The 22,309-nt window shown below is 35.9% G+C and overlaps 1 protein-coding gene across 7 annotated transcripts in view; it reads right to left on the bottom strand.

Moving 5' to 3' along the window:
• LOC140685440 (junction-mediating and -regulatory protein-like) overlaps positions 1-22,309 on the bottom strand; it is a 69,325-nt gene that overhangs the window by 26,439 nt on the left and 20,577 nt on the right. For 2 of the 7 annotated variants that reach the window (XM_072952653.1, XM_072952654.1), the window contains exon 4: positions 17,592-17,667. The exons of 1 other annotated variant lie outside the window; for it this stretch is intronic. The gene's annotated coding sequence lies outside the window, so the exon portion shown is untranslated. Of the gene's footprint in view, positions 1-4,611; positions 6,936-17,591; positions 17,668-22,309 lie in introns of those variants that run through there. 4 more of the 7 variants (XR_012066034.1, XR_012066033.1, XM_072952651.1 and 1 more) reach the window with 4 other exon arrangements.

The raw sequence follows: 22,309 nt of genomic DNA, 5'->3' as shown, positions 1-22,309 counted from the left end.
TTTTTTTTTTTTTGCTAATTTGATAGGATGCTGGTATCTTGTTGGGTTAATTTGCAGTGTCTGGTGACTGCAGCTGAGCATATTTTTATGCTTGCACCATTTCCATTTCTTTACAGTCATGTGCTCATCTTCTTGCTCTCTTTTGTCTTATATTTTCTTTATTTTAGAAATTGTACTTGTTTTAAATTAATATTTTCATTATGGGCTTTTCCTAATCATTTATACCAAAATATTTTGCATAATCTGCCATTCCTCACTATTTCAATTGCCAAATGTGTTGCATGTAAAACTCCATTTTATATGGATCCTTTCCTAGACACTGTTTTGTTTTGTTAATTTCTACCTCTGTTCTGTACCAGTATCACACTGTAGTATGTAAGCTCTATGTAAGTGTTCGTAAAATAAAACAAATGTGTGAAGTTTGTGTGAGTACCGTCTCTCCAATTTTGGCTTCTGTGTAGTATTAGCTTTATTAAAATCATTTAGGTAAATTTGTAGAAAAGGAAAATATATGTAGAAAAATAATGTATTCCTTCAAAATTGGGAGAACCAACTAAAGGCATTTGGACATTACAGATAAAGCTCTATTTATTTTTTCTAAGAACTCCTGATTTGAAAATGTTAACCAGCTCTTACTTAGATGGTACCAGTAGGTCTTACTGGTTCCTTTTCTCGCCGTTGCTTTATATATTTTTCTTGTATCAGATTTTTTAAAAGAAAATTTTAAAAATGAAAAATATACAATTACATTAAATTTCTGGAATTTAGTCTATGAGATTTGTCCTTTTTCTCATGTTAGACAGATAATATTTAAGAAAGTTTTCTCCCCCAACCAAATATATATATATATATATATATATGCCTCTAGAGGGCAGCATTCCTCATACAACAGATATGAGAAATCAAAAAAGAATTCCACTGTCCAAGAAGTTAAAGAAACAAAAGATAAACAAGCTTTTACAAGTTTCTTTCTTGTAAGATGTCTCAGAACTTTAACATATTATTGTGCCTTATGAATCATCAATAGGCCACTATTATGGTACACAGTGTTTCTTCAAACTTAATCACAGAGACCTTTCTTCAAGGACCATCTCTAGTGACTACTCCTACAGAATACATTTGGAAACAGTCTAGTAGACAAATTCTCTAGTTGACAAGTTTCAATTCCTTTTTTTATTCATAGACTTGCTCCTCTGATTTTTAAAACAGGTCTTTAGACATCCCCCTCTATTCACAGATCATGACTGAGAATGGAATAAGAATTTACCTTCATTTATTTTGGGGAAATTAGAAACATGGAGAACTTACTGCTTGGCTTGCTCAAAGGACAACAGTGAAAGAAAGAAAAGAAGACAAAAGAAAAAGCAGGAAAGAAAGAGAGAGAGAGAGGGAAAGGCTGGTTCTATAACTAGTTGAGAGACCCCAGATTTAAAAACCACAGAGCAGTTGAGGTGTGCATAATAAAACATTTCCATATTTACCCAAACTCAGAATATTAAATACTTGAACTCCATTAACATCCTTCCACAGTCCATATCAGCTGAAATTAAATTTCCTAATTTAAAGATCTGTTGTAAGCCTGATGAGATCTCTATAGATCTCTATAGATGAGATGCTCTTTAATTTTAACTTGTGAGAGAGCGCTTAAACAAAATACTCCCCTCTTTTGTTGTCATTTGGTCTTTCACTGAAATGATGAAAGCTGTTTTAGAATATAGACATGCCCCCACTCCACAAGTACTCCTGCAGAATACTCGGAGAATATTGGGGGATGAGCCATGACTTCAAATGTAATACATGTGTCCAACTGTTTGATTCCTAAATAGCCTTTATCCATAAGAAATGTTTGAAATGTTCTTTTTTCTTTTTAATTTTGCATGACTATGAGGCATGCCACAAAGACAATGCAAGTACAGGCATACCTTGGAAACACTGCAGGCTCAATTCCAGACTACCGCAATGAAACCAATGTCACAACAAAGCAAGTCACAGGAGTTTTGTGGTTTCCTAGTGCATATAAAGGTATAGTTACAATATACTCTAGCCTGTTAAGTGCACAATAGCATTATGTCTAAAAACTATACATACCTTTATCAAAAAATACTTTATTGTTAAAAAATGCTAATCATCCACTGAGCTGACAGTGAGCTGTAATCTTTCTGGTGGTGGAGGGTCTTGCCTCCATATTGGTGGCTGCTGACAGACCAGGGCTGTGGTTGCTGGAAGCTGGGGTGGCGGTGGTAATTTCTAAAAATTAAGCAGTGAAGTTTGCTGCATCAATTGGCTCTTGCTTTTACAAATGATTTCCCTCTAATGTGTAATGCTGTTTGGTAGCACTCTTTCCACAGTAAAACTTTTCAAATCTGGACTCAATTCTCTCAAACCCTACTGCCATTTTATCAAGTTTATGTAATATTCTAAATTATTTTGGTCATTTCAGCAATCTTCATAACATCTTCACCAGGAGTAGATTTCATCTCAAGAATCACTTTCTTTGTTCATCCATAAGGAGCAACTCTTCACCCATTCACATTTTATCCTGAGATTGCAGCTAATTCTGTCTCATCTTCTTGCTCCACTTCTGATTCTCATTCTTTTGCTATTTCCACCACATCTGTAGTTCATTCCTCCACTGGAGGTTTAAACTCCTCAAAAAGTCATCCAAGAGGATTGGAATCAATGTCTTTCAAACTCTTGTTAATTTTGATACTTTGACCTCTTCCAACAAGTCACAAATGTTCTTAATGGCATCTAGAATGGGGAACGCTTTCCAGAAGGTTTTCAATTTACTTAGCACAGATTCATCAGAGGAATCTCTACCTATGGCAGCTGTAGCCTTGCAAAATATATCTTAAATAATAAGACTTGAGAGTTGTAGTCACTCTTTCCATGGGCTGAAGAACATGTTTTGTTAGCAGGCCCATAACATTAATCTCCATCAGAGCTCTTGGGTGATTAGTTGCATTGCCAAAGAGCAAAAATATTTTGAAAGTAATCTTTTTTTTTTCCCTGAGGTCTCAACTGTGAGCTTAAAATATTCAATAAGCCATGTTGTCAATAGATGTGCTCTCATCTGGGCTTTGTTGTTCCATTCACAGAGCCCAGGAGAGCAGACAGAACATAATTCTTCAGGGCCTGATGGTTTTCACAATGGTAAATAAGTACTGGTTTCAACTTAAAGTCACCAGAAATGTTAGACCTGAATGAAAGTGCTAGATGGCATCTTCCAATATAAGGCTGTTTCATCAACACTGAAAATCTGTCGTTTAGTGCAGACACCAAAATGAATTCTCTTATTGAGATCTTGAGGCGGACTTGCTGCACTTTCTCCACCAGCCTTGATTGTTTCCCCTTGTACTTCTGTGTTATGGAGATTGTGTCTTTCCTTAAACCTCATCAACCAAACTCTGCTAGCTTCAGATTTCTCTTCTGCAGCTTTCTTACTTCTCTCTGCTGTCAGGGAATTAAAGAGAATTAGGGCCTTGCTCTAGATTAGGTTTTGGAGTAAGGGAATGCTGTGGCTGATTAGATTTTTTATCTAGAACAATAAAGCTTTCTCCGTATCAGCAATTAGACTGTTTCAGTTTCTTATTATTTGTGTATTCACTGGAGTAGCACTGTTAATTTCCTTCAAGAACTTTCCTTTGCTCACAATTTGGCTCATTTGTACAAGAGGCCTAGTTTTCAGCCTATCTCAGCTTTAGCATGTCTTCCTCACTGCACTTAATTGTCTCTAGTTTTTGATTTAAAGTGAGAGACATGCAACTCTTACTTTCACTTGAACACTGGGACCACTGTAGGGTTATTAATTACGCTGATTACAATATTGTTCTGTATTAAGGAATAGGCAGGCCTGAAGAGAGGGAGAGAGGGGGGGAATGACCAGTTGGTGGAGCAGTGAGAACACACAGCATTTACCAATTGTTTGCCATCTTAAATGGGTGTGGTTTTTGGCACCCTGAAACAATTGCAATAGTAACATCAAAGATTACTGATCACAGCTTACCACAACAAGTATAATAATAATGAAAATTTTTGAAATATCGCAAGAATTACTAAAATGTCACACAGAGACATGAAGTGAGCAAAAGTTGTTGGAAAAGTGGCACCAACAGACATACTTAACATAGTTGCCACAAGCCTTTAATTTGTTTAAAAAAATGCAATATCTGCAAAGCACAACAAAGAAAAGTGCAAAACTAAAACAAGGTGTCCCTGTAGCTTTAAGCAGCTCATTCCAGGTTTCTTGAGTCATACATAAGCCCTCTTTGTACTGCTCCTGTGACATTAATATTATCAAAAAAAGAAAAAAATGCTAAAAAGGCTATAATCTTTGATCTCAAGTCATCAAAACATTTTAACCAAATATATAACCAACTCTCAAAGTTTAATTTCCAATACATTAACTATTGGCTGCATGTGACTAGTGAACACTTGAAATGAGACTACCATTACTGAGGAATTGAATTTTTATTTAATTATAATTAATTTTATCTAAATTTAAAAGCTGAGGCAATGTAAAATATCTATCTACAAAAGAAACATTTATTGTTTTTATCTAGTCAGCATCAACTAACTAATCAACTAAAATGAATTTTCTCTACACATCAATGTAATAATAGAGTAAATCATTTATTGAATTTTTTGCAAAGTACACAAGTTACAGTGATCCCTATGTAAATCATAACTGATAACCAGAGATACTATTTTAATTTTAATTATTGAAATTTTTAATTTTAACATATTTTGAATTAAGTTGTTTTCTTTAACTTTTTGGTCTGGGCAAAAGGGGATAGGGTATAACAAAATTTCTAAATTAAAACATAGGCATTCTACCCAAGCAGAATCAAGTGGAGATGCAGTGAAGATAGCGCTGCCACCGGCACAGTGTTGTGAGACTAGAAGAAAACAATGCACCAACTTTAACATGAATAATAATCACAATTAGCTTTGGTAGAGCAAAATTTAAAAACTATGACTTACATAAAAATATTTTAAACAGCATGTAGACAATATTAGGAGACATTTTTCAGGAAATACATAGTACATTTTCATAAGAAGTTTCCTAAGTCAAAATAGAAGCAACAAAGTTATTCATCTGAGATCAAAATTAAATGTCCAACAAACATTTTTAAAAGATTTTTAAAGGATCTGAGCTTATTACTCTCGTGAGCTATAGAATGGCATGGATTCTTGCAAAAAGAAAGGGAGGGAGGGAGGGAGAGAGAGATGAAAGAAAGAAAGGAAGGATGGAAGGAAGGAAGGAAATAGGGAAGAAACCATATTTAAGTAGAGAGATGGTAAATAAATTATTTCAATTATAGATATTTTATTATAAAATTATGAGGAATACTAAAACAGATATTATAGAAAAAGTAGAAGGCCTTCAATTAAGCCACCAATTTACTGTCCATCATATGGAAGACCTGTCTAACAGTATCAAAAATCAGTAGATTCAAAATATGAGAAATTACTTTTCTTTTAGCTTTAGATAAATCATGTGATACAAGAGACACTACCAAAGTACAAATTTAGACACATTTTGTTTGAAAGAACTTCCAAACTTAAGAAGAAATGTCAAATATGTACCCTTAAAAAAATTAAAATTGTAGCATGGATTATTTTTCACCTTTAAAACGGCCAAAGAATTTCAGCTATATATTAAAATAATAGTCTCCATCTCAATAGACAGCTCCAGCCATGTTAGGTTAAAAACCTACACTTATTGGACTTTTAAAAGAAGAAACTGATATTCCTCTTATTGCTCTGCTCCACTGTATGATATACATAGAGTAGATTTGAGAGGGGATGAGTATAGCTCAATGATAGAGTGTGTGCCTGGCATGTACAAGGTCCTGGGTTCAATCCCCAGTGCCATCATCAAAACAAACATACAAACAAACCTAATTATCTCCCCCTCAAAAAAAAAGAATGAAAAATATTTGTGCTCAGCATTCTAAAGCTATGAAAAGTAGCATGTATTAAGTTGTTAAAACTGATGTGTGTACCTGAAAATAATCAGAATCCTAGCCAGCTTACAAAACTATTGAAAAAATGGAAAACAATACATTTAAGAATCTTGTGTTCCTTGCTCAATGGTTGAGTAGAGGAAGAATTTCACAAAGATTTACTGTATTATTAACGCTGATCAAGAAAGTATTTTTTTCAATATTCAATAATCAAAGACAAAAATGGCAGTGCTCATGTTTTATCACTGGTATCTCAGTACAGGTAGACAAGCATGGCCTGAAGTACCAAAGAAAGAGAAATTGTACCTATGACCTAGTTACACAGGTACAGACATTTATGTTGAGATTGAAAGCTTTCATAATTGTGGGAGCCCATGATTGGGGTAACAAATTGTAACAGATCCCAGTCGCTTATGTCCTTAAAAAAGACGTGCTTAGTAACTGCCTTGAGGTTTTAGCAATGACCAAGGTCCCTGGCTATAAACGTTGGGCGTGCCTGCTGTTAGTCTTCTATCCCCAAAACAGCCTTGGGCTGGAATGATAAAAAGCTGCAGACTCAGAGGTGAGGAGGCTGGGTAGCCAAAGACAGGAAAGATCCCCTGAGGGGGGCAACTTAAGACAGGCACAGCCACCTGAGTCCAAGTTGTTAGGCAGCTGATTCTCAGATGTTCCACCCTGATAAGCTGAAAGGCTCAAGACCCACGAACATGATTCACCAAAAATGGTCTTCTGACATTGAGCCCAACACCAACAATAAACAAAGCCTTTGTACTCATTGTGATCCCACTCTATCCTTCACTAAATTCCTGCATTCCTCCTTTGACTGTACTCAATAAATGTGGGAGATTTGAGAGGCTCAAGGCTCCCAACTCTCTCTCGCTCTCTTGACTTTTCCATAGAGTCTTGAGTAATTTATTCCGTTTCGGTGGGACGTCTGCTGGCCAGAACCCACAACTGGTGGCGAACCTACAATAATATGATTTGATAATAAAGATTTTACACTTTTCCCTAACATGAATCAATATGCAGAATATTTTATTTACAATGCAGAGTGTTGTAAAAATTGGCTGCAAAAATAATCAGAAATAGTTGAACACTTAGTTGTTTTTATCGAGTTTAAATTTGTTGTTCAACTTATGCAATATTCTTAGGAAATGATGTTAATAACACTGTTGACACAAGAATTAGTGAATTTGCTTAATTTAAGAAGCACAGATTTGAAACTGTTAAATTTTTGCTTCAAATTCTAAAAAAGCATGAACAAGTTTTATCATAATAAATAAAAATACTCAAAAGAAAAATTTTTGGCACTTAATTCAGATATTGAAAAGTATAAGTTTCTTTGGAACAACTTAGTCATGTGAATCTACATTTTCAACCATAAATTGAAGTCTCAACTGAGATCAAGCATTTTTGATGAAAATTTGGTGATCCAATCAAGATGTAAAACATCTACTAGGTTTCAAGGAATTGGTTTAAAAAAGTAAAGCAGATAAAGAAGTTTATACTGTATAGCACAGGGAAATATACTCAATAACTTATAGTAGCTCATGGTAAAAAAGAATAAGAAAATGAATATATATATATATTCATGTATGACTGAAGAATTGTGCCATACACCAGAGATTGACATAAGATTGTAAACTGACTATACCTCAATTTAAAAAAAGGATTACAAAAATTATTCAATAAATATAAAGTGAACACATAGTTCCCAAAAACTTGAAAAAGTATTAAAACAATGTAAAATATCTCAATCCTGTTATATTGTTTAAATGTTAGAATGATAATATCCTGGATATGTCAGATTAAATGAAATACATTAAAACTATATCTAGCCCTTTTTAACTCTTTTAAATAAGGCTACTAGAAATGTTTAAATAACATATGTGGCCCAAATTATATTTCTATCACACAGTGCTATTCTAGGCAAGAGTAACTAAAGATAAACATAATTAAGTTCTTGCAAGAGGAGCACATGCTTTAGAACATTGCTATCAACTACTAAAAATTTACCCTGGAAGTTCACATTACAATAGCCCATCTCACTATCTGCACAACACACAGTGAAAAAGTCTCAGCACCAGAATGTAAATTTGCCCCAGAAAGATTCCGTATTTGCAGATGGATGGGTAAAACCATACAGAAGGAGGCAAACTTCAGTAGTATAATGGCTTAAAGTGTCTTTCATAAAAAACTAAAACATGAAAGACCCATACTCTAAGAAACTAGTTGCAGAATATAACAGAAATTAATTATAAAAACATAACAAGAGTAATAAAATTAGGTGCTTAAAGTAAAGATACAAACTATACAACAGCAAAAAAAAACTATAATATCTAAATTTTACAACTTTGCTGCAACAGGGATAAGCATCTCATATACTATACTAACGACATCATAAGGGTGGACTCACATGAAAAAATAGAATGGCAAAGCAAAAGTAAAGAAATTTTTAAGTAAATGAATGCAGTTGCAAGTTGTTAGAGAACAGAAACAAGACTTGTGCATTTTCATGCTTCCCTCAGAAGCCCAGGAGTGTACATATCACATAATACTAAAGTTACTTCTTTATAATTTATTAAGTGCAATATTTTAAATGTTTAAAGTTATTCATAATTTTAGTCTTATCAAGAACAGAAAGTTAAAATAGCACTTAAAGTGCCTAAAGAAGTTTTTTAAAAGTATATAAAACAGCATGAGAAATGTATATTCAAAACAACATAGTACATAAGAATAGACATATACACCAATGGAACAGAACTGAAAGTCCAGACATTAAGCCATAAATCTATTTCCAATTGATTTTGATTAGGGTGCCAAGTTCATTCAATGGAGAAAGAAAGGTCTCCTCAACCAATTGTGCTGGAGCAACTGGATTTCCACACATAAAAGAATGAAGTTGACCCCTGCCTCACACCATATACAAAAGCTAACTCAACATGGATCAACAATCTACATATAAAATCTAAAATCACATAACTGTTATGCAAAAACACAGTGGTAAATATTCATGATCGTGGATTGCCATGATCATGGCAGTAGGCTCTTATATATGACACCAAAGTACAAGCAACAAAAGAAAAAATAGATAAATTGGACTTCATCAAATGTAAAACTTTAAAATAAATAAATAAGTAAAACTTTTGTACATCAAGATATTATCAATAAAGTAAAAAGATAACCTACCTAATGGATGAAAATATTTGTAAGCCATATATCTCATAAAGATATATAAGATATATAACTTTTTATATCTAAAATATATAAAGAATTTCCATAACACAACAACAAAAAGACAAACAAGTTAATTTTAAAATGGGCAAAGGTCTGGAATAGACATTTCTTCAAAGGAGATATATAAATGACCAGGAAGCACATGAAAAAATGCTTAACATCATCAGCCATTAGAGTAATGCAAATGAAAAACACTGAGACACTACTTTGCGCCTACTGGGATAGCCATAATTATTTTAAAATTTTAATACTTTTTTGAAAACAAAATATAAGCACTGGCAAGGATATGAAGAAACTGTAGCTTATTGGTGGTAATAAAAACAATACATACACTGTGGAAAATAGTTTGGTGTTTTCTAAAAAAGATAAAAACAGAATTACCATATGACCCTCAAATTCCATTCCTAGATATATACACAAGATTTGAAAAAGTCTCTAAAAAATATTTATATATCAACATTCATTGCAAGCCTTATTCACAACAGCTAAAAAGTGAAAATAACCCGTGTTCATTAACAAATGAATGGATAAACAAAATATGATATATACATACAATGGACTATTATTCAACTATGAAAAGGAATGAAGTTCTGACACACATTCTACAACATGGATGGACCTAGAAAACATGATGTTAAGTGAAATAAACAAGGCAAAAGGGACAAATATTGTATGAGTCTCCACTTGTGTGAAATATCTAAAATGAACAAATTCATAGAGACAGAAAGTAAATTTGAGGCTACCAGATTCAAAGGGAGGAGAGAACAGAGAGTTAATCTTCAAAATAATTCACTACCACTACAAGCTAGGTTAAACAGATAATATAAAACAGCAAACGGATAAACTGGCACTCTGTACCTCCACCAGTAATTAGAAACAATTTACAGGAAATGGACACAGCAATGTTTCTCCTGCATCAGGATCACCTGAGGGTTTGTTAACCCACACTACCTCCTCTGGGTGTTACCCGAGAAGGCTACACTTCTAACTAGTTCCACAGGAGGCTGGCACTACTAGAGGTAGGGGACCACACTTTGAGAACCACTAGTAAAGATAATTTACAGATAAATACAAGATAAATTAATGAAGAGTATGAATGAAATCTGTGGTGCCAAAACAACTCAGCCTAAGAACATGGGGTTCTAATGCCTCCCTTAGTTTTAAGTTCAAGTGTCTAGGAACTAATGGCTTGGAAATAATGCTTAGTAATTTGTCTTTTCCACCATTCTACAGACTGCAAATTAGAAGTTACAGTTTGTGACAGGGATCTAATTTATACTGTATATTAAGAGCAAATTTGTGTTTTAGATGATAAATAAGGAGAAAAGGCTGAAATCTTTTGTAGATATTGTAAAGACTAATCAAAATTGTACTCTGGATAGATGGCCAACCCACCTTCTTGGAAGTGAACCAAGAAAGTACTTAAAGCAAAGTCAAGATTTTTCTTAAGAAAAAATAAAAGAGACCGCTATACTAAAAATATGGAGAATATAAATATTTCTATACTATAAGCACTGGAAGAAAGCTCTTGGAAAAGTTTTCAAAACTGTTATCAAATACTCAATGAAGCCAAAGAAAATCTTCAACCATGTTTCCATGAAATAACATATTTGGCACAGTGGAACCTGTGCAGAAATCCTCCCACTTTAATTAGTGGAAGATGAATCTGCTGGGGACAGAATATATTACAAAGGGAATTACTGGATATAAACTAACTTCTGTACAGCAGAGTTAAGTGCCCGCATCCTCCAAAGTGGCTGTATATTGGAAAGATTTTTAAAAGATGGTGAGATACAAGTATAAGGGAAAGAGCATGGAAGAATTCCAATCTTCAATAAAGAGAGCTAATCTTCCTTGGTGAAATGGCTAATTCCAGGGCTAGAGCAGAGAATGCACAACATGAGCCTGGGACATCTTCTGGTACTAGAAAGCCAGTCAATCCTCAAAAAGTGATGGGCCAGAAGCCTTCTTGAAAGAGTTCCCTAGGGCCAAACTATAATTATAGCACAAAAATAATGATGGTAATGGATTGAATTCATAGAATAAGAATCTGTAAGTACATTTGATATAAGTAAAATAAAAATCCTCAAGGCTATTCTGATATAGATTTAAAAATTGAACACATACCTAAGAAAGGAAAGTTTTTCTTTTTTTTTTTTTTGATTGAATGCAGATTTATTCAGAGAGATACATTGAAAGGCAAGAGAAAGGCCATGAGGTGTGGGGGTTGGGTGCTCAGATTAAAAGTAGGTACACACTCCATAGATAGTATACGGGCTGTCTCCAAAGAGGGAGAGAGGGGTGGCTGTGAAGGCACTGTGTTGCTGGTTTTTATGGGCTTGGTGGTGAAGGCTTTTCTTTATAGGAGATCCAACCAATAAATGCAGAAGGAATGATGGAAACAGAAAGTCACCATTTGGCAAACACCACAGTAATATCATTTCAGGTAAGAATCATCAATGAAAATAAAAATTAGAGAGTATGATGAAAAATAAGATAATTACCTGGTCACAAAGTGTTTTCCTACAGAACACTTTTTAATTACAAAGGAAAAGCACAACTACAGCAGACAAGCCCGATTGTATCACCTAAACCAAGTGAACAAATTAGCATCACTTGTAATTGTACAAATCAGTAGCACGTGCCTCCTAGTAAGCTTAATAACGTCACTTGCATAGTTCTCTTAACCAAAAATGTTTAACATTCATTGACTCATGGGGAAACCACACAAATCCAAATTGTGGGGTATTCTACAAAATTACTGACCAGTACTCTTCAAAGTATAACAGTCATGAGAGACAAAGAAAGATTTTGGAATTGTTTCAGATTAAAGAAAACTAAGAGGGGACATGACAACTAAAATGCAACTGCATCAGTTCCTAGACAGAGGGAGGACACTACTGAGACAATCGGTGAAAACTGAATACAGACTGGAGACGAGGTAACAGTACAATGTCAGTGTTAAGTTTCCTGATTTGATAACTACACTGTCACTGTGTAAGCTGTTAACATTTGGGGAACCTCGATGAAGACGACATGGGAAATCTTTGTAATATTTTGGTAGTTTTTTCCTGAGTTTGAACCAAAAAAAGTAAAATCACCAAAAAAAAAGCTAATAGATCAGAATAAAGTCTTTCTTTCATATCATATCAAGTTATTTCTGTACCTGTGAAGAAACGATTACTGTTGACCCAGACTTTCATTGGGATAATAAAAAAAAAATGACATGTGCTAGGGCAGATATTCAAGTTAAGTAACTTAAACTACCTTTGCTTCTTGCTAAAGGAATGAGAAGATAAAGAGAAGCCAAGAAAATCAGAAATAATCTTATATAATTTCTGCCATTTTTATAATAGTTTTAAACTGGCTGCAGTATTACCCCCTTAATGACAGTTGAAGATGCTTTGTGAGTCAGTAACTATACACAATTGTAGCACAATGGCATCACAGTGGAGTAGGGGACCAGAAAAGCATGGGGCTCCCTCACCAATGGGTTGTCTTGTTCAAAACAAATACTAATGGCACCCTGACTGGCACACACCCCTAGAGGAAGGTGGAGAAGTTGATCGTGGTCAACAGTTAAGAGCGCATTTGTTAACCACTGTCCCAGGTCAGTCTGAGAGGCCCAGATCTGCAGTAACTCCTGATCAGGAAGGGCCAAGGGTTTGCCATTAGTCACACACCCCTGCAGGCAATCAGTTGTGACTTTAAACTGAGCTCTCCTGGGCTCCTTGAAGTACGAAGAGGGAAAATGTAAAGCAGAAGACTTAGCTACAGCAGGTAAGACACTTTCAGCACACATAAGTGTGTAGCATGTACATCAAGATACTCACTGCAGCATTTTTTATACTGAAAAGCACTGGGAACAAGTTAAACATCCAGTAGGTAAGCTATAACATACCTCCACTGTGCCAGGAGAGCTGGGGTAGGTTTAACAGCTCTCTTGTTAGTAAACACTAAGTCACAGGCTGCAGCTGTGCTGAATTTCCATCAGAACAAAGAATTTTCATCTCTAAAAGACTCGCCTTTCAGATAAGGTTGTATGAGCACACTTTAGCGCTCAGTTCCTGGAGGTACAGCTCCTGAGTCACAGGGTATCTACACCTTATTTCAACAGATAATCCAAAAAAGGCTGCATAAATGTACAACTCCCAGCAATGGGGAGAGAGGAGTGAAAAAGCACAGAGTAGGACAGGTCCATCCTGTCACAGGTCATGCCCAATAAGGGTCGAGAGCAGAACTACAGCTTTTGTAACTAAAGCACATGAGGAAAGCTGTGAGCCTGCCCCAAGATGGTGTTAAGGAGCAATTACAGAAAACACAAAACTGTGGGAGCACAAACTTGGGTTAACAAACTTTGATATTGTAATGATTGTTTAACCAAATCATATTCTCATCTTTGTGTAAACATATAAGAAATGTATAATCAAAACACCTGCTTTCTATATTTGTCATTATACTGCTCCTTCAAAGCAAAATGTCCAAAAGCATGAAAGACTGAACTCTCAGTACCACTCACCGCCTTAACTGCGGGACTTCGCTCAGCTGCCTTGAAGCTGCTGTGCTAGCAGGGACCTGCTACGAACTGTCTCCTCGCCGTGAAAAGCAGAGACATAGACATGCTTTGCTCACTTTGCTTAGTTCAAGGTCATAGACTCAGGGCTGCTTCTGCTTATGGAAAGCCATAGCTCATCCCTTGCCCTAACCGGCAGGACGTGCTTGGCTTACCAGGCGCAGGTGGATAGTGTAGGTCACTCCTGCTCACAGAAAACTGACCTAGTCCTCAGCTGGGGACAGCTGGGCTGCTTCACGTGCTTAGATGATTTCTGATCATAGTATGGAGACTCTGTGGTGGCCTGGTGTTTCATTATCAATTATTCAGAAAACTGTAACCTTGCCCATGATTTTTTGAGGCGTAAAATAACCATTTGTATTATCAATATCGTAACCTTCTAAGTATAAATTAAGATTATAATGTTTTTGTTTTTCATGATCTGAAACTGCTGACCCGCATCCCTCCACATACCACATACCCCTTACTCATTCCTATGATGTATTTCTCTTTGATTTTTTTTGAATATTCGCAATAAATATAAGAGCTTTGGAGCAGCTTGGGAGTCAGTCTCTGGCTCTCTCTCACTGTCTTGAACTGATAAAGTCTTGAGAAAATTCATTCTTCCATGGTGGAACTTTTGCTGGACAAAAACCATGACAAACAGAACTCACACAAAAATATAGTGATCAAGAAAAAAATGAAATTTTCATGGCTGTACTCACTCAGTTCAGTCTATTTAGTAAGAAGGCTAACCTCACAAAGTCCTTTTATATTATCTTTTGCTTAATTTGTAAATTATTTTTTATTTAAAGACTGAAGCAATGAACAGGTGTTGTTGTTCTTGTTGTTTTGTCAAATGATTAGAAATTTGTTGCAACATAAGTCACCAAATCACGGGGGAGGGTACAGCTCAAGTAGTAGAGTGCAACCCCCAGTACCGCCTCTAAAAATGAAGAAACCTAGTTACCTTTCCCACCAAAATAAAAAATACTTATGTAAACCAATATTAAATAAATAAATTTTTAAAAAATCATCAGCTCATCCATCTTCTCCCTCACCAATCTGAAATGCTGCCTGCGATATATACCTATGTATATTGGGGTCTCTTTTTCTGTACTTCACTCAATTCATCCTAAAGTAGTGTTGTTGTTTTGACAGGAAAGTAGGATTTATTGGTGGTTGTGTGGAAGGAGGGGACAGCACCAAGGCTCTCATGAGTGCAGGGCCTGCCATTTGTCCAGGGGGGCCACAATTTGGGATGTAGTTGACCCCACAGCCATCCGGGATGAGCCACCTTTCTGCCACCATGTTTTCAAATTCATTTGTGTTAAACTTGGTAAATCCCTACTTCTTTGAGGTATGGATCTTCTGGTGACCAGGGAACTTCAACTTGGCCCTGTGCACGGCCTCAATCACATGCTTCTTGTTCTGCAGCTTGGTGCGAATGGACGTGATGACTTGGCCAATGTGGATCCTGGCCAACGTGCCCTGGGGCTTTCCAAAGGCACACCGCATACCTGTCTGGAGCCTTCAGAGGAAAGCTGCTCATATTTATCTGACACCATTTGGCCACAGAGTGGAAACTGATCCACTTTTGCCTTCTTCCGCCCCAGGTCAAAGATGCGGGTCTTAGTATCAGAGATACCTCAGCAGAAGCATGGCTTTGGGTGTGGATTGTTCTTACAGTACTGGTAACACCAGGGGGGGTGGCGGCCCATGGTGACACCAGGATATTCAGTAGCACGCAGAAGGGAAAGAGCTAAAGTGTTTTATTTACTATCATTTCATGATACTTTTTTTATATCAGAAATAGTCCTTTTGAAGATTGAAAAGCACACCTAGAGGCTTCAGAATGCAAAGCTTCTTAAAGGACTAATCCAGAAAATAAAGTCTGGAATTCTATTATTTCTGTTGAAAAAGAATTTGGCATGACTTCTCTCCCCTTTTTTTCATCAAATGCAACATAGATACAGCAGGGAGGCCATGAAATTGGAACACCTAGATTAGCATCGGGACCCTGCGCTGGTTGCATGATCCTGGGCAATTACTTAAATTTTCTGATCTTCCATTGTTTTCACCTATAAACAAAGTCCAAACATCTGCATATTGTTTCCTTTTTCCCATTTATATTCCCTTGTCTCTTTTTCTAATATAGGTAATCACATTTCAAGTGGATACACATTTTAAAGAAATTATCCTGCAAGAAAAAAATGAGAATGTCCTCAATCTACTATTATGAAAATATTTCTAAGATATACTGTGATTTTTTTGTCTACATACTATGCTCTATTTTTCCATATAATGGGAGAAAAATGCCACTATACATTTATATCTGTATGTGTATATGCAGAAAATACTCGGGAAATAATTTTTAAGTTTATGTAAAAATATTTCCTTTTTAACAATTTCAGACATGTCAAAAGGAGAAAAAGATTGACTCTATCTGGATTTTTAAAAAAACAGAAAAACTGAGGCCCCAGAAAAAAAATAACCGTGCTAACCAGAAAATGAATGATTTGAATGAGTTCCACCTATCAAAGGCTGACTCAAATAAGGTGCTTTTTCACATTGTATGATATGAAATATCTCTGTTTGACATTATGGTCAAATCCAGAAAAGTTTTTTGTTTTTCTATAATGTTTCACTTTACTCTGTTCTAATTCTCCAGACTATCTATCTACCTTCAATCTACTCTTTGGTTTATAAATAAAGTCTTTATTCTTAAAAAGTTAGATCATTTTTAAGTGAATTAAATTGATAAAATTATATATATTGTTTACATACTCTATATTCATATGTAGCACACATTTTAGAAATAATAAATTATAACACAATGGAAAAGAAGGGTGGAAACGAAAGTAGTGAAGGCTTTTAATGCAAACTAGGCATCTTCTATTTTGTTGTACAAGCAATAGGGAGCCACTGAAAGTTTTGACAAGAATGGGAGATAATATGAAGAAAGTAATGTTTTTGAAGAATGAATGTAATCACAAAAACTAGGAGATTATTCATAATAGCCAAAAATTGGAGAAAACCAAAATGACCATCAACTGAAGAATGAATAAACAAAATGTGGTATCACTATACAATGGAATATTATTCAAACCTAAAAGAATGAAGTACTGATACATGGTACAACGTAGCAGAACATTGAACATTATGCTAAGTGAAAAATGCCAAATATAAAAGGCCACATATCATATGATTCCACTTATATGAAATGTCCAAAATAGGAAAATCCATAGAAATAGGAAGTAGATTTGTGGTTGCCAGGGAACTGGGAAGAGGGGAGATGGGAAGGAATTGTTAATAGGATTGGGGTTTCTTCCTGAAGTGATGAGAATGATAAAGCATTCAATAGTAGTGATGGGTGCAAAACTTCATGGATATACTAAACCCTACTAAAATGTATACTCCAAAATGGTAAATTTTCTGGTATGTAAATTAGATCTCAACAACACAAAAAAGGGGTGTGTGTGTGTGTGTGTGTGTGTGTGTGTGTAAAATACTACAGGCAAGGAAAATAGAAAGCAACCATATTGGTTTAGCAATGAGTGCGTAAAGGTCATCAGGGCTTCTATTGTTAAGCCCATCTAGGGAGCATCACTCAGATAACCAGACTCCACAGAGGACCACTCACAGGGTCCCCATGGGGAATACAGCCTGGGACTCTGAATGAGTAAGTGTAAGCAAAGGGGCAAAAGGACTGTCAATAACAATAAATATATGAATATGAGGAGAAAGGAAATATGACAAAAGTAAATATCTTTTCTCTTTAATTGAAAATGAAACATTCACAAAGAGGAAGTTCAACAGAATTCAATACTTACCATCTTTGGATTGAGAAATAAAGGCAATCTGTAGTCTCTTACCCAGACTTTGTCAAATTTTCAACAATAAGATTACCTGTATAAGGAGGAAAATGTATAAAAATGTGTTTGTCTTTATTAACAAAATATTTTATATCTCAACCATAGAAACCATTCTGAAATACTCAAGCCCTAACCTACTAGAGAGTCAAGCATAGTTAAAGCCAATTTCTGGTGGAATCTATATACTATTGTCTTAATGGGAAAAATAAAGTTCATAATCTGCATCTTCACTGTCCAATATGCCAGCCAAAAGCTAGTGAGCACTTGACATGTAGCTAAGTCTACACTGAGACATGGTGTAAGTATAAAATATACTCCAGATCTCAGAGTTAGTACTAGAAAAATAATCTAAAATATCTCATTTATAAGTTTCCATAGTTTCATATTGATTACATGTTGAAATAATAATATTGTGATATATTAAATAAAATGTATTAAAATTAATGTCACCTGTTTCTCTTTAGCTTGTGTTTATATGGCTACTATATATCTGGCTTGCATTATACTTCTATTGGACAATGTTGTGTTAAGTGGCAGCAAAAAAGCTTTCTGAGAGCTTCATGAGTCCTCCCTTGGTTACTTTTTTTTGTGCTCCAGGAGTAAGACTTTTCCCAGAGTGTTTCCTGCACTGGAAACCACTGCACACAGCAAGCAACATGAAACAAGCAATAACCCTAAGATGTGACTGGGAGGGAAATCTCTTACAGTTCCTAAGATCCACACTGTACTATGAATCTGAACAAGGAAAATGGAGATTCTCTTGGGGGGTAAGACTGCCTTAAGTAACAGGAGAACAGCCTCAGACAGCAATGATGTGAAATTTTTTAGGAGCTTGGAACTCCCAGCTGAAAGCCGCTGCTGTTGCTGGGCCTCACACAGACAGCAAACAGAGCAGTGTGCCAGGAAGCCACGCACGCACACGTGTGGGGCAGGAGAGCCAACTCCGAGAGGTGGTGAACAATGCCCAGGCAAAGAAGAAGTCAGGGGTAGCCCACGGTAGTGTCCAGAAAGCTTCATGGAGAATCATTTTACCCCCACACTGAAGGAATAAGCCTAAGACCTAAAAAGAAAATTATTCCTCTAAGAATGAGGGGGTCTGGAGAAAACCCCAAAATTAACAATACTGTCTCCATAACCATTTTTTCTCACTTAAATACCAGAAAATGCTAACTAATCTACTATAACAACAACAACAACCAAATCTATAATTGCCGGGGGTGAAGGAACTGACTCTTTTGAGGCTGATGGAAATGTCTTCATTGTGGTAGTGGTTCCATGAATACAGTTGTCAAAAGTTATCAAATGAAACCCTACATGGGTGCAGTTTACTGTATTTACTATATCTCAATAAAGCTGATTGAAAATAAGTAGGAAATAAATAAAATCAATCACCATTTGCCCTGTGGCAGTCAGAATATAGCTGTCATTCCCTGGGCATGTGAAAATTTGGTCACTGACAGTTTGTATCATCGTAAGCTTTGCTGAATTGTGTGTACTTTGTGTACACATATGTCACATTTATGACCCAATTTTTAATATCCTTTAAAAGATTACACTATGATTCAGCATTAAAACAAAAATTGATGCTTGCAAAAAAGCACAGAAAGGCAGCAGTGGGGACTAAGTTTGATATTCATGAAGCAAATATTTGTGGTTAGATGAATGACCACAATTCTATTTTTTTGTTTGTTTGTTTGTTTGTTTTTTCAGACAAGGCAATATCCAAGTGCTAATAATGCACTCTATCATACTTTAAGCCAGCATTTTTCTTCCTTAGTGACTAATAAAATAACAATTTGTCTTATAATTGATTATATAGAGGGCAGAATTCTAAGATGGCCCCCAAGATTTTAACACCCTGGTTTACACACCTTCTCAAAGTTATTCAACCAAATAGTAATCTAAATGCTGCTGTGAAGGGATATTATCAATGTAATTAAAATCCCTAATAAGCTGACTTTAAATTACTGAGATTACTGTAGGCTGGCCTGACCTAAAAAATCGGTACTTATGAGAACAGTAACCTTAAATAGCAAACAGCCATGCTGTGAACTGTGCATACAGAAGGCCATGTGGGAACCTAAGTGTGGCCTCCAGGAGCCTCTAGGGGAGTGTCTGTGACTCCCAGCCAGCAAGCAAACAGGAATGCCATTCCTACAAATGCAAGGAAATGAATTCTGTGAACTACCAAGTGAGCCTGGGAGAGGACTTTGAGCCTCAGATGAGCTCGCAGCACTGACTGACACTTTGATTTCTGTCTGGTAAGGCTCAGAGGACAGGACCCTAATAACCACGCCCAGACTCCTGATGGACAGTGACTGTGAGGTGAGCTGCTAAAGCAGCAATGGAAAACTAACGCAGAAGGCTTCTTAGATTTGAGGAAATATGGTTTATATTATTTCTCTTAAAGGCTGCTGATATGCTCCATCATCAATACAATTTCTCACACTTCATATTATTATGAGTGATGTGATTCAATTTCACAAAGCAGCAGGAGGTAATACTACTCTCAAAATTTTACAGGTAAAAAACTTTAGAACATATAATAATTTGTTTCCTCCAGCAACTGGGCATACGATTTAGCATATTTGCCTCTCTCTGTCTAAACCAATATCATTCCAAAAATAAATAAATAAGTAACCATCTTAGTCCTTATCCATTTCAAAAGGAATGAAAATAAAGTTGAATCTGTGGTGAGAAAAGCTAATTTTGAGATCTAGCAAGGCCATATAATTTCAGGCAATCATCTAGTTTCTAAGAACTTCAGGGAACTCAGCTAATAAAAAAAGGACTAGTGGAAATTTAAATCAAGTCTGGAGGCTAATTAATAGCAGAAAAATATACAGACATATATACAGACATAAATGGATAATGACATGCTCTGCCAAAATTATACAGTGTATAATTAAATGCCATTGCAAATGGCCTGAACTTCAATATCTCTTGTGTGCCAGGCACTGGTCTGTAAGTGATATATGAAGTGTACAGACAAGGACTATCATATAGAATAGTGGTTAGGGATTCCAGCCACAGCCCCAGACCGCCTGGCCACAGCCCCGGGCCCACCACTGACTGAAGGCGAGGTCTTGGGCATGTCTAGTCCCCCTTTGCCAAACCTTCAGCTGTAAGACAGGGACATGGGCAATGTTTATCTCTGCGGGCTGCAGTGAGGATTGAATGAGTTAATACATACAAAGCACACAGAAGAATGCTGGGCACATATTAAGCATTCAAACGCTGACATCAATATTGTTTTCATAATAATGCCATATTAATATTCACTTCTAAGAAAGGCAAACTGTGCATCTATGGAGGATACTACCGGACTGTCCTCCTGGGATGGCTTTTACTTTTATTGTATGAATTTGCCAGGGCACTGTTCAAATTTGTTACTGTGTTTTTTACCTTAGTGAAATGTTTATGGGTTCAAGTACTGTATCTATTTCTGTGTTAAAAATCTAATTGAAACTTATATGGAAACATTAGACACTGACATTCTAGGGCTTTGTTATACAAAATAGTTTTGAGGACCACCAATTCAGCATCCCCCAGCTGCCTGTTAAAAATGAACAATCCCAGAAGACACAGTACATTTGGCCAATATACTTTGTTTCTTTTCCATGGGAGGGATAGTCTCTCAGGCTTTTCTCTTCTTCTTTTAATACTCAGTACTTCCTTTTCTGTGCCTGTAAGGCTCCTGGATGCTGTTCAGTCTTTTTATAGCAGGTGCAACACTATTTTTCAAAATATTTTAAAAATCAAACAACATTATCTAGGCCATAGAAGACTTTGACAAAAGTACTTTTATGGAAATCAGATACTAGGAGGCAATATTCAAATCCAAATAAATGTTGCTTTAAAGATCATGTTGATGCTTTATAGCCCAAAACAGTGAAAGCCAAGAAGCAGGAGTAGGTAACCAATGCAACATGAAAAACTGATATCTAAGATTGGGTATTGCTAATTAAGGTTACAAGTTCAAAGTCTTAATCTTTATACACAAGTACTTGAACTTCTGAAGTAAGTGGTTTGCATCACCTCATTAGTACAGTACATTGGTTCTCAAATTCTGGGCCCCCAATCATCAATATCACTTGTAAACACATAAGAATTATACTCCTGGGTCTCTCCCCAGACCTGCTGAATCAAATACCAGGATTGGGGACCAGCATCTATGGTCCTACAAGCCCCCAGATGATCCTGATGCTTGCTAAATTGTGGGAACTACTGGAATAGTGGTTCAGGCACAGTACATTTCTGCTGAGTTTTTCATCACTAGTTTGAATACAATTCTGCCTGGTCAAGTATGAAAATGTATGAATATTGGAAATAGGACACTGAAATAAGGAAACCCAAAATGTATGCCTGCAAATAAGTGCATCTATGACAAATTATAAAGAATTATGTGATTTAAAGCTGATATAATTCAAAGTTACTGCACATTTACTTGATTGTCTACAATGTATGTTTGAAGAATTATTTATAAATTTTCTATAACCTTAAACTTTTTGCAAAACGGTAAGTATGCAAGCTTACAAGGTAGAAATAAAACCTGTTTGCCTGGTTGATGTGGGTGGGGGGAAATAAAGATAGGTAATGTGAAAAAACAGTAAGTTGCCTAAGACAGGATCCTTAGGTCTTGACAGGATTCTCTGACTCCCTGTACACCAGCCATA

Source organism: Vicugna pacos, chromosome 31 (assembly GCF_048564905.1).
Source record: "Vicugna pacos chromosome 31, VicPac4, whole genome shotgun sequence".
Classification (NCBI taxonomy): domain Eukaryota; kingdom Metazoa; phylum Chordata; class Mammalia; order Artiodactyla; family Camelidae; genus Vicugna; species Vicugna pacos.
Note: the sequence above shows the minus strand (reverse complement) of the source record. Positions and strands in the feature narration are given on the sequence as shown.